General features: G+C 31.5%; 1 long non-coding RNA gene across 1 annotated transcript; it reads left to right on the top strand.

Moving 5' to 3' along the window:
• Positions 1–4,595: 4,595 nt before the first annotated feature.
• On the top strand, positions 4,596–11,820 carry LOC127703587 (uncharacterized). The gene is made up of 3 exons (XR_007983003.1): positions 4,596–4,710; positions 10,844–10,994; positions 11,685–11,820. It is a non-coding gene; the product is annotated as an uncharacterized LOC127703587 (long non-coding RNA).
• The last annotated feature ends 1,706 nt before the right edge of the window (positions 11,821–13,526 follow it).

Genomic DNA, 13,526 nt, shown 5'->3' with positions numbered 1-13,526 from the left:
TTTTGTCACGGAGTGTTGTCATTTTAACGATATTTTTTAACATTTTCATATAAACGGGAGGTTGGCTAGCCATAAAACCAGGTGCAACCCGCCATTTTTCTTACAGTGTCCTGTACCAAGTCAGGAATACGGCAGTTGTTATCAAATAGTTCGTTTCTATGTATGTTGGCGTTTGTTTTTGTTGCACCTCAGTGTTCCTGTTGTTCCTTGGTTTTCTTCTTATAGCTGATGTGTTCCCTCGGTTTTAGTTTGTAACCCGGATTTGTTTTCTCTCAATCGATTTATGACTTTTGAACACCGGTATACTACTGTTGCCTTTATTAAGGTAATACTCAATAATCATGTAATGACTCAGTAAACGAAGTCACAAGATAATTTCTCAAAACATTTTTAACTTTTTGTCCATATAAAGCTCAAATAATACTTGGTTTTTCAGAAGTAAACTAATTCTTGTTATAACTACAAAATTTATCATAATATATATTAAAATCGTACAACGTTTAATATAAACAGTTCAAATAACATACATTAAAATCATAACAGTTTAGATTGGATGAATTTAATTTTGAGTACCTGGGTAAGATTGTTAATCATAAGATGACACAAACTACACTCAATAATATTAAAATAAGGAGATGTGGTATGATATAACTCATTATAGATAACAGGATTAACAATTGTACGGCAGACACGCTCGAATCAAAAAAAGTTTTATAAACCAAATATAGAACACAGTTAAAGAGCATCGAGGACCAAATATTATACATCAAAAATATAGTATTTTGAAAGCTTCAAAGTTATATAAACAGTTAATTTATAATTATGACAATATAAATGATAATTCATGTCAACACAGAAGTGCTGACTACTGGGCTGGTGATATTAAATGACATTAAACCACATGGTATTATCTCAAAGTCTTTGCAAACTCATGGGACAATGCATCAATAATCATCAATAGCAGGTACATTTGCCCAACTTCACTTCCTAACGACTGTTAACACCCTTCAGAGTTTGCGACTAAGAGAAAATTCCAAATTTACACTTTAAAATGTTTAGGAAGGCAAAAGCTTCAGTGACGCCATCTTGCCAAAGTTAGGTTTGCATTTAGTAAAGTTTTTTATTGGTCCTATAAAACATTAGATAGCGTTTACATGATTGCTTTTAGGAAAAAGAAAACAACTTGTTTTATAAGTGTTATGCTTTGTTGAAACTTTTCTATATTTTCATTGATATTGTGCTAGCCAAAGATTTTATTGTAACATGCTTTTTTCATCTTTTTTGGTCATCCAGCTTGAATTGAATTGTATAAGGAAATGATAAAAAGTGTCATCTTTAAATTCAAGCAAGTTCACAATATTCAAATAAAAAGCAGTAATACCTGTTATTCCATCAACAAAAATTTGTGCGGCGGACAAATTTGAAAATGGCAGTAACTAAATTTTACATCAAAATTATAAAAGATCAGGATTTTTATCAAAACATTTGGACAACCGTTTAACCTTCTTCATATTTAAATTATCCTTTTTACTGTGGATTTATAAGTATTCGTTGAATACCAATTTTCGTGGATTTCTTGGATAAAGGGCTACAACGAATTATAATCTTCAATGAATTTCAAATTTTCATTTCAAATGTAGGCAGACTTTAACAAAACAACGAAATCAAATATCAACGAAAATCCAAACGTTCCTAAATCCACGAAAGTTGGAACCCACAAAAATAAATAAATTTACAGTAACTGATTTGTTTAATACTGAAAGATCTAAAACTAAAACTCTTATTGCAAGTCTTATTTGCGGTTACATACAAAGTATTTTCAAAATAGGACGTAAAGGGAACTTCTTATGCACAACCAGAATCTAAAGAATGATGGTATCTAAAGCAAAACCAAAAACATATGACCTAAAAATCAATATGCTGAGTAGTCAGACCTTTCACACCTTTAAAAGATTGGCTTGTTGACTTGCTGAAATATCTAATAGTTCAGGAAAATGAAGAGGAGTTATGAAATTGCGAAATTCGTCTCTCAGGCTATCATACCAAGCGAGATCAAAATGGTAACAACTGACAGAAACTGGATCATTTATGACTGGTTGCTATGTGTGGCAACTGACTGTCTTAAAAGAAGTTTATTTGGCATTTTTTTTTTCAGCGTCGGAATCGGTCATAGTATTGGAAGATATTATTTGGGAACATCCCTGGTCTTGTATCAAACCAATAATTTAGGTTACGTTTTAGCGCCAAGTATTGCATGCATACCGCATGCAATACTTGGCGCTAAAACGTAACCTAAATTATTGGTTTCGTTGTATAACTGAACCTTGTTGTCAAACTGAAAAGCAGATATTGATACAAGTTTGTGAAAAATAAAAAAAAAGAAATAACTTGTCATTTAAGTAAATGAAAAAAATTAAAGCAATTGGACGATGTATGATTATAAGTGAAACATATTTTATCAAATACACTAACACTTGGAAATATAAGGCTATTCGAAATGTGTACACCTATTTCTTATTATTGCTGTGCCAGGACAGAATTTCACAAAAAATGAATAACTGATGAAGTGGTGTTACGATAACTTCAAAATTATACGATCAAAGAAAATGTTTTGGAATAGGGAATATGAATGGGTAGTTCGTAAACAACATATTTTCCGTGTTGCAACAAAAGAACGTTATTCTTCGATATCTAATGTTTACTTAAAATAAAATTACTAGGACTGTATTTTCTTCTTGAAATTTTTTATGTGATATACTGTTCCTTAACTCATATTATGTGACATCTACAGTGATTTTTAAAAGGATTGCTTTTCATTTTTTCTAGAATAGTTTGTATGGAGGGCAGTAAAACTGGTTATACAGTAATAGAATTGAAAACATTTTGCTGAAAATGTACACTGCATAAAGCTAAAATAAATGCAGCTCCTCAACTTAGTGTTTTCACAGATAAACGGCTACTTTATTCATGCACATCAGTTTACATAAGTTAATCCAATTGCATAAGCAATTATTGTACAAATATTCATTACGACACATGTAAAACTGTTTAACATTAATCTCAATAAATCTAAAATATAAAAAAAGACAGGGAATCAATTTGAACCTTTCAAAGGCAAACAATGGTTACATTGATAAACTGACATATATAAATTTAAAATTTTAATTTCAACCAATTGGTAGCCGAGAAGTTTCGTCGGTGTATGATATCAGTCACACAATACAAATCTCAAGGAGGGAGTTTTGTTCCAAAAGAAACTCGCAAAAGTCAAATGATTGTCTTTAAATTCCATTTGTGAACTGAAAATGGTAAATAAGCCAATTCGGACTCGATTGAATTCAGCACAAAAAATAAAAACATAAGAATTTAATTTGATGAGTCCATATCAGCTACAGATTTAAGAAGCGTTGATTCTAGAAAAAGAAATTACGATCAACAGATAGGCTAATGTATCTATTGGTATTCAATGTTTTGTAAACTTACCAACACTCAAAATCTGTATAAATTATGAACGAGTTATGTCAGGTTTGTGAGTAAAAGATCGAGTGTACACATCATTAAACTCCTTTTAAATAAAACGACGCACTAAAATGAATGTCCAAAACAAAATGTTAATCAATATTTACAGAACCTCTGTTAAGGTTCTAACTTTTGACTAAATGATACGGACTTTAACATATATCAACGTTTTGATAAGATAAGACTAAACATAAAGCATTGGAATTGCAACGTTATTATTACTGTGTTTTTGTTTTAATTTTTACCCCGGTGGCTCAGTAGCTTTCATACATAGCTTTTAATGTTTCTATACATTACTCGGAGAGAGGCTCAGCCTGTGGTTTAACTCCAGTTCTTCAGCAACCAACACAAAAGAAGACTTCCTAGCCAAGGATCATACATCTAGTAATATAACATACAGTATAATAAATTACGACATACTTTTCAGAACCAAACAAGACGCACTAAAATTTATGTACCCATACCATGAGTTCATTTCATTTGCCTTTATGTCATCCTATTTGAGAATTTGGTAAAAAAAACTAAATGTATCTTTAATTTATCCAAAAATGCTCACACTATTCATTGTATACTATACCGATTGGTAACCTCTTCGTTTTCCAAACGTTTTTTTGATGTTGATAATTTTAAGTTATCTTATATCTCACAATATCAAGTCAGAGCTTTCATATGATTGGTCAAAATATTGTCTTACTTATAGACGCTAAACAATATGTGTTTTATTTTGTGCTGCGAGATCTTTGATGAGAAAAGTTTTAGTATTTAACATACAGGTTTGTAAAAACTAAAACAAACTTTAAGTTTAGTAATATCTAATTATCTAGCTTTTTAATCTATATGGTTTAGTTAAAATTAACAAAGTAAACAATACAGTAAAACGAAATATATCTGTATTTGAGATCTTTAACACACCAGCACAGCAATGAATAATTTTTTTGTAACTTTTATTGTAACCTAAAGAAAAAACATATTTCTTCCTGTTGTACGATGAATGTGAAATTTTTGAAGGAAATGAATGGAAATCCCATTGATTTAAATATTAATTGGCTGTCTTTTTAAAATTATTTAGGTCAACCTTTAACGGCAAACAACAAGAATATAATAGTCAAATACAAGATAGAAGGTTATAAAACGTGAAAATGGTTACTTTTTACAAAAAATTGTTGTGGATAACTGTTCTTTATTTCAAAGGTATGTGAAAAAAGTAACAGAATAAAATGATGCTACGTCTGGTACAAAATTAAACATGTGTGTATCTACTTCATCAGTAAAGTCCTTCTAAAAATAAAAGGAGAGGTAAAGCGGATCGTTATTTTTACAAAAATGGTGACTATCCATAATTGAAAGTTGGTTAATTGTTATAACTGTCATACTGTAACCCAATTTTCTGATTTTTTTTATTCTTGTCTGAAATTATGGTTTAGGGGTTGTCATTAATTTTCTTAATATCGTTATGATAGCATTTCGTTGCTTCATTAACTGCTACCAAATCAAAGAAAAGGTATGCAGACAAATGAGATTATTTTTATTATGCTTTAATTCAGTAAGGCCAGTGGTTTTTTGTTTCTTTGCAATAAGGTCTGAGCTAAAAGAAAAACCAAAGACAAAATGCATTTCCATCAAAAATTCAGGCTACATTTGGACTTTAGTCAAATGTATGTCCCAAATATTTCATTATTTAGTTAAATAAAAAATGAAAACTGTTGTTTTGTTTCTTAGATTAATTATTTAAAAAGCGTTACTAAGGTGTTAGAAATATCCACGTGTTTTACTGGACAGTGAGCACTTTGTAATTAATCAAACGTGAAATAAATGCATAAGTACAGTGCATAACAATAGGCAAAATCTGTTCTTTACTACTCTGAGGAGACGGAGAAAAAGTCGAGTGCTGATTGCTGATGAAGCTAATGAACAATATTGTTTTCCCATCTGAACATGCAAATTAAATATTATGCCTTTATTTTATATACATTAATTGTGTTACATTATATGACAAACCAATAAATGGTAGATTCCGAGATACAATAAAAAATGAATTTCAACCAAATTCTACGTTTTATAAGTTGTATGGTTAACTCGTATTAACCCAAAATGCATTGTGGTTCATTGTGCAATAAGTCGATTTCTAAAGGACATGTTTACATTTTGGATTTGGGAAATTATCATGCAAAGGTATTCTGGCGTTCGAAAACTAGTTTTCTAGACCTGCTTAATTTGTGATCTTAATTTTTGCTTTACCATGTGTATCAAGAGGTAGCTATCGAGTCCGAGTAGGAAGAAGACCATATTATTCAGGCAAGTATGACTCCGAAAGTGACTGGACTTCTTATGGTGTAGGAGGACCTTATTCTGGAACTGATTTCGAAAAACAACAGACAAGTAATAAAAATAATCAGAAATTTATTATATATAATGGTATATATATTATTTTTTTTTAAATTATAATTGCTTGATGTAAAAACAGGATAATCAATTAATTTATTTAAGGAAATAATGTATTAAATGAAATAATTTTGGCTGTTTACTGACAGAAATTACCCAAACGGAAGATGTATTTGATTAAACAATTGTTTCAGAGCTTAGAAAATTTTTCATTAGCATATTTGATTGAGATTTATAAAAATTTTGTCATATATATTCTAGTATATTCTGAATGTAGGACAGAACGTTACTGAACAAAAAGTATGGTACCAAATTTTCTCCACCGGATGTGCATTTGGAAAAAAAAGTCTCTTCGGTGATGCTACAGGCACAACTCTGTTATGAAATTTGAAAAAAAAATGATAAACAAAAATGTATCTTCCAAAATTACATTTATAGTTTTCCTGAATAATAATACATTGTACGACTTTGTATACACTATTTATTGTAAATATCTTTGTTAAGAAAATCAGGCTTTATGGTGCATATCAGCATAACATTCGCATGATTACAAGTTGATAATTATTCATTTTTAATGCAAATGAACAATTTTCTGTTTTGTTTTCAAATGTTAGTCAATAACTTAAGTATGACTTTTTGGCTTTCTGTCTGTTTACCTATATTTCTTGTTACCATGAAGCCAGTCAAATAAAAACTTTCAATAAGAGATATTGACATATAGTTTTAATGTATTATTTAATCATTATAAAGTTTTTACAAGAATATTTGTATACAAAGTTGTTTAACATGTTGAAGGAAAACTCGTATTTTGTAAATCACAGAAAGAAATTGTAGCTCTTTCCTTTGATTTTTTTCTTACTTAGTCCTTTCGAAAAATGTAATAAAAAAATACTTTCCTTCTTACTTCATTAACATTAGGAAAAAGATTCAAGTGAATTTGGTACTCTTTAACAACTTGACACTGCTTTTTTTATTTTACTAAAATAAAACACTTGTTGCCAAGCCAAATGGTAATACATTGTAAACATAATACTAATCCCTCCATTTGAAACCTAGGTATGTAGTATCAGAATGTGAAATAATTCTAATATAATGGTATTCACTTTTCAAATGATAAGAAAAAATGTAATCATTTCTGTTAATTATATGTTTTGCTGTAACGACGTCTTCGTTTTTGTGACGGAATTTAAACAAATGTAGATTATATTTTTCTGTTAATACCAATCTGAGTTTTGACCCATTATTTGTTACTGAAGGTTTATAACATGTGATTGTTCGTTTACTCTGCTTATGCACCTCTTTTTCTACAACTTGTCGATCTCTTCCGAAACAATAATCTTAATGTCACGTGCCGACTTGTTATTTTCAAAACTTTTCTTTTAGAATTAGTTAAAAAAAAGTAATCACATACTCGTTTTGTATAACATTAAGAACGTATTCGTTAGAACCTATCTTTGTCCAGTTATTGACACAGGTGAAATACCTGAGTGTACACGATTACTATTGATCGTAGTATTGCTTTTGAATGTAGTGTTGCGTAACGGTTTTTGTTAATACAAAGGCGTGCTCGAACTACTACTAACGTTACGTAAAACATGTTAGTACTTATCATGTTTTTTTATCTACCGTAGCATGAGGACACTCTCTCTATTTTTTTAAAAATTGAAACATTTTTTTTTGTGAAACAACTTATTCGTATTAACTGGAATCGTTTTTCTTGAGCAATATTTCGTCTTGGAAGATGTTGGCGGTGAATCGATCTTGCGGTCAGCCATTCTTTCTTCAACATTGAGTTGGATTTACTCTGTGCATTGTATATCCCTTTTTTATCTCCGTAATCCTCCGCTAATGGATTTGTGCGTGTATTCGTCGACAACCCTCCATCCTGTGTCTGAAGAATCAGCTTAATGATAGGCTATTGTCTCGACTTTATCAGTTCCATACCTTCCAACTTCTTTCTTTTTTGCCGTTTGGATGCTATTGTTGTTCTTATATTCTGATTCGATCTGGTTGTTTACTTCCAGACCTTTCACAAAGAAATTGTTTTTCATTGCCCCTTTTTCGAAACTTGTAGGTCACTGTCTTTGTTTCATAAATTTTGGCTAACTACGACTCGGACAATGCCTTCTATCCTAGATGAAAACCATTTATCTGTGTGCTAAGCAGTGAAGTTAAGTAGCTTGTTCTTAGTTTATTGAACTTCGACTTGGATTATTTCTCTGTGATTGAAGTCCGTTTTAAAGTCCTTCCTGTACGAACGGCGGCTGAAAAGTGATAAACAAATCGAAACTGCCTATATATATATATGTAGCTTCATATCCAGACGGACAATAATACAAGATTTTTTATAGAGATCATAGTTTGTTTTACTTAATCCTTTTCATATAAAAAAGAAGATGTGGTATGATTGCCAATGAGACAACTCTCCACAAGAGACCAAATGACACAGAAATTAACAACTATAGGTCACCGTACGGCCTTCAACAATGAGCAAAGCCCATACCGCACAGTCAGCTATAAAAGTCCCCGAAATGACAGTGTAAAACAATTCAAACGAAAAAAACTAACGGCCTAATTTATGTACAAAAAAATTAACGAAAAACAAATATGTAACACATAAACAAACGACAACCACTGAATTACAGGCTCCTGACTTGGGACAGGCACATACATACAGAATGTGGCGGGGTTAAATATGTTAGCGGGATCCCAACCCTCCCCCTAACCTGGGACAGTGGTATAACAGTACAACATAAGAACGAACTATAAAAATCAGTTGAAAGAGGCTTAACTCATCAGATGGATAAAAATACAAATACTACAAATACAAGTGGACGTGGCCGAGTACTTGTACGTCCAAACAACAAAAAGACACTAAGTACAGATCTGAGAGTACTCGCAGTTACTGACAGCTAGTTATAAGCCACTAACAACTAATAAAAAAAATCATGCATCTAAGACTAAATTATCAATCCGTACACATCCAACATCCAATGGATTTAGTGTAAAGACGTCATAAACAGTCAGAGAAAAACATGACCTTGTGCAATGCCAAGATACAGGTATCGACAGATTGTATATTTATGAATGTGTATATGTATATAACAATATTATTTAGTTTGCTTTTAATTTACTGATCACAAAATCAATATCAGTACCAATAAAAACAATATTTAATGATCTAATTACAGTGTTGAGTTGGTAACCTTTTAGAATAGGTTTATTAAAAGGATCGATAAGTTTACCAGGATCGTTTCTAAATTTCCGGGCACGGTAAACAATATTGCCGTAAAAATGAGGATGTGCAATCCCGTTTGAAATAAGTTTCTACAGGTACAACCAAACTTCAAAACCAAATCTTTATATCTGTGGAAGAATTTAGTAAAGGTTTTAAGTAATTTGTGGTAACGAAATCCCTGGCTTGATAATTTACCAGTAATACATAGATTACATTCGTTAAAATCAAAAACGTCACAACAGACACGGGCATAGCGAACGAGTTGTGAAATATAAACACCGTAAGATGGTGCCAAAGGAACATCACCATCCAAAAAGGGAAAATTAACAATAGGGAACGAAAAATCGTCCTTTTTGTCGTAAATTTTAGTGTGGAGTTACCCGTGTAAAACCGAAATATCTAAATCTAGGAAAGGACAGTTGTTACCGTTTAAATTTGATTTATTTAAAGTAAGTTCCTTTGGGTAAATTTCGGCAGTATATTGAGAAAATTCTTGATTATTTAACGAAAAAATATCATCAAGATAACGGTAAGTGTTGTTGAATTTATCAATTAAATGCAATTTAGACGGGTCTTTACTGAGTTTGGTCATAAACTGCGATTCATAACAGTACAAAAGCAAGTCTGCTATTAAAGGGGGCGCAATTAGTGCCCATAGGAATACCTACAACCTGTCGATAAACTTTGCTGCCGAAACGTACATAAAGATTATCGAGGAGAAAATTAACAGCTTCAATCATCTCATCACACATCCAGTAAGTATATCTAGCATATTTACCTCTTTCATTAGAGAAGAAGGCTTTAAATGAGTTGCAGCAAATATATTTGCATTCAGATTTACCAAACGACCATTTAATTAAATAGTCAAATTTTTGTTTGTTTGATATGATTGCGTTGAAGTGTAGTGTAAAGAGTAGAAAAGTCAAAACTGTCAACAGAATCAAAAGGACCATCAAAAGCACGTTATTTATCTAAAACATCCAAAGAATTTTTTACACTCCAAAAATAGTTAATTCCACTATTTTCACATATTTCATTACAATAGTTTATGATAAGCCCTTTGATAGTAGTTAAGGAACTTGTTAAAAGCACTGAAAGATTAGTTGTAGAACACTTACTAGAGGCCGAGATGAAACGATATTTTACTGGTTTTTTGTGTAGTTTAGGTAACCAATACATAGTAGGGACCTTCAAATGTTCAGAAGAAGCCTTAAGCTGTGATGTAGTTATGATATGTTTGTTAACTATATGACTCTCTGTGGGGCGCATGGACTTGAATGTAGATGAATTTAAAATTTCATTCTTAAGAACTTCCGTGTAGTATTTACGGCATTCCACCACCACATTGTTGGCTGCTTTGTCGGCCGGTACAAACACAAACCGCTTTGAAAGTTCTTGAAGTTTATTTCTTATTCTGGAAATAGGCGTATTATGTACTCTATTATTTACTTCTAAATTATTTTCAAAATGTGATATTCTACTATCTACCACATTCATACATTTATTTAAATAAGAATCAAGAGATTTTTTCACAGATTTTTCCCGTTTACACCAATTTTTACAAAACGAGGAAAGAGCATCTTTGGTGACCTGACGACACTGTTTCCAATCTATTTAGATGGAGGACGATATTTTGGTTCTTTTTTCAAAAAGTTTTTAACCATGTTTACATTTGTAAAATTCACTCTTTTTTACGTTCTGCAGCAGTAGGATATATGCAGCAATAAATGCAGCAATAGTAACAGTCTGCATTGTCGCCGTCCTCGGATTAGTATACTTCTTTAAGGATCTATGCGGTTGTAATAATAAATCACAAGGAAGAGAAAATCACCTGTAAATAATATCGACGAACGGTGTAAGTTTAAATAGCGTTGATATTTATGTAAAAGGGTCGAAGGCATCTATTGGAGTACATTTATGTGTGAAAAAAAAGTACAGACTAAAACACAGCTCAACTCTATTGTACAAATTTCAATACGTCAAAAGTTAAACGAACAATAAGCCACCAATACAGCAAAAAATCAACATTGGTTGATACATTAATTATTGACAAGGAAGTAAGACCAATTTACCGTTATTTGTTTTTGTATTTCATATTATCTCTTGGAATTAGAACATTAAAAAAAATTATGGATTTGTTTACTGAAATAAATTTTCAAAATAATGATTTCACAGGTATCCATAACATTAAAATGTTATTCAGTGTTTTTGATGTTGTCAACAATTAGCAAACAAGATCCTAAATTTTACAATCTTTGAAATTCTGCATGAAAAGAAATTCATCGGTTTAATTTGTCTGATTGTTGGTTTTGATTAATTTTTCATTTAAAAAAACTCATGTTCTGTCAAAACTGCTAACCAATATATCTAGACAAATATGCCATGGTTATATATTCAAAAATACGTCACAATACGTTAAGAATCTCTACGTGAAGTAAAGACTTTTAAAAATGGCATTGCTGTAAAATAAAGACTGAAGATGTTTCCCTAAGCTAGTCTTTTTTTATATGATCATTAATTCTGCTTTAATTTGTTGTCGTTGTAGAACAAAACTGGCGACAAGAGAACCGACAGAGAAGAAAAACGATTGCTAATATAAACTGTACTGTAAAGGTGAACGAATTAACTCATATCTTAATGTAGTGGTGTTTTGTATTGCTCATTTGTTTTTTTGTTTGTTTTTTTTTTCGTTTATTTGTGTGCATTTGGCAAATTTAAGTTAAAATGCGGAAACAAAAATGGGACGCAAAAAGATAAACACATAATGCCCCCGTCGCGTACGGCGAGGGCATGAAAAGTCAATAAAACCTGACAAAATCAAACGCTCGACAATACAAACTAACGAAACGAAACATATTCCTGACATGATACAGACATTTTCTGAAGAAAATTGTGTATTAAACCTGGTATAATAGATAACTTAACCTCACACTTGTATGATAGTTGCTTATTGTTCGGTTTTATTGACATAAATGGGTGAGCAACCGAAACTGACATGATTGGTTAACGTCACACTAATTGAGAACCAGCAGCCAAAACTGTGTAATCAAACATCATATACATACAAAGAAAACTGACTTGAATTTTCAAACAAACAAACACTAAAATTGACAAAGACTCCATCATAAATGTTTTGTAGTTTGAATTGTACATCTGGACTCTCCTGCATCACAAAACGCTCAAAGCGAAACACCTATTAGCTGGATATACAAATGCCGAGTCATGTCAAGTACAAAGACAAATAAAAGGAAAACTGTAAATTAATAAAAGATAGGCGAACATTACCAAAGGGACATTCAAACTCCTAAGTCGAAAATAAACTGACAACCACCTACAAGGCTAAAAAAGAAAAAGAACAAACAAACAAACAACAGTACACAAAACACAACATAGAAAACTAACGACTGAGCAACACGAGCCCCACAAAAACCTGGGGTGATCTCAGGTACTCCAGAAGGGTAAGAAGATCCTGATTCATATGTGGCACCCGTCAGCACCTATAGTCTATAACTCAAGACCATCCTGCTGTAAATGTTTTCGACAAGAATCTGATCATTTTCAGTGTCATTGTTCACTGCACAGACAATATCCAGGGAAGAAAATGTATATTCAAATCTAATTAAACTATGGGTGCATTCCAAATTACTAGTAGGTTTCTTGTTTTGTCTACAAAATGAACAAGATTGCAACGCCAAAGGAAGATGTTATCCGACACTGTGTAAATGTGGAATAACATTGTTTGTGTTCATTATAGAGTTTTACAACATTGACACAAACTTCATTGCAATATGTTTTCAAGATTTAGTATTTGTTGCTGTTATTCAATAGGCTAAGCATGGTGTGATAGTGGACCAATAGAAGAAAAACTATCAAAGTTCCCCTTTTCCTTTTGATGGAAAGAAATATAACGGTACAATTGGTGATCAAAATCACAAGATAGCGAACCATCCTTTCAAAATGTGTGAGCTTTCTGTTTAACGGACTCATAGTTGTTGCGTTCACAATGTGTCATTGTAGTAAGAAAAAAAATTTAAAGATTGTCAGCTTTCATTTGAAGACAGATAATCAATGATCATGCAGTACTCCGTAAACGAAGTAACGAGATAAGTTCCAAAAATGTTTTTAACGTTTTTGTCCAATTACGGCTTACATGATACTAGATTCTTGAGTAGTAAACTGATGTTCTTACTAGAAAATCCAGCATAACTGCAGAATTGGACATACGTTTAATACAAACAGTTTCTCATTACATTTATCTAAATCGCACAACGTTTAAAACAAACAATTTCTCATTACATTTATTAAAATCGTAAAACGTTTAACACAAACTATTTCTCATAACATTTATCAAAATCGTACAATGTTTCATACAAACAATTTCTCATAA

Source organism: Mytilus californianus, unplaced genomic scaffold, assembly GCF_021869535.1.
Source record: "Mytilus californianus isolate M0D057914Y unplaced genomic scaffold, xbMytCali1.0.p SCAF_1, whole genome shotgun sequence".
NCBI lineage: Eukaryota > Metazoa > Mollusca > Bivalvia > Mytilida > Mytilidae > Mytilus > Mytilus californianus.
Note: the sequence above shows the minus strand (reverse complement) of the source record. Positions and strands in the feature narration are given on the sequence as shown.